Source organism: Condylura cristata, unplaced genomic scaffold (genome assembly GCF_000260355.1).
Source record: "Condylura cristata isolate star-nosed mole 26May11 unplaced genomic scaffold, ConCri1.0 scaffold00001, whole genome shotgun sequence".
NCBI lineage: Eukaryota > Metazoa > Chordata > Mammalia > Eulipotyphla > Talpidae > Condylura > Condylura cristata.
In genome coordinates this window covers 44,923,932-44,924,663 of record NW_004567102.1, presented here as the reverse complement: position 1 = coordinate 44,924,663, position 732 = coordinate 44,923,932, and positions in this window count along the sequence as shown.

Sequence of the window (732 nt, the reverse complement as noted above, 5' to 3'; positions counted from 1 at the left end):
TAGAAATAATTCATCTGCAAAGCCATCTGGGTCCTGCACATTTTGAGGAGTAGTTCTGTGACAACTTTATTTTTTCCATGAAAATTGATTTATTTAGATTCCCTACCTCTTCAATGGCCAATTTTAGTAGTTTATGTTTTCTTAGCCCACTGTTCATTTCTTTCAGATTTTATTATTATAGAGCTGTGCCAAGTATTTTCTTGGAGTTCTTTTAATATCCCCTCTGTTCCCTTTTTCTTTTCTAACTCTGAGTATGGGGCACTTTTGACAGTGTAATTAGTCCTTACATGATTGTTAGAAGTCAAGTCATTCTGTGGCAAGTTCTTTTTGTCCTGTAGGTACAATATTATAAATTAAAGTTCTGGTCTTCTGTATCACTAATAGAATTACATGAAAGGAAAAACAAAATATATTTATTAACTAAAAACAAATATTATTTAGAATAAAATTAGACTGCATACCCGCATACATTCCTCTTGGTGAATTTGTGTGTGTGTGTGTGTTCATCAGCTTTATTGGAGTATGACTTACATACAAAATAGTCATGTATCAGCTTTGTGTGATTCAGCGATTTTCATCAATCATGGGACTGAGCATCAATCCCCTCTTGGGATATACTAGGTAAACTTTCTTAAAAGAAATCAGAGGCCCTCCCTGGTGGCGCAGCGGGTTAAAGCACAGCACTGAGAATCTAAAGCCGCTTCCGCATGAGTTCGATTCCCGCCTGCCCCG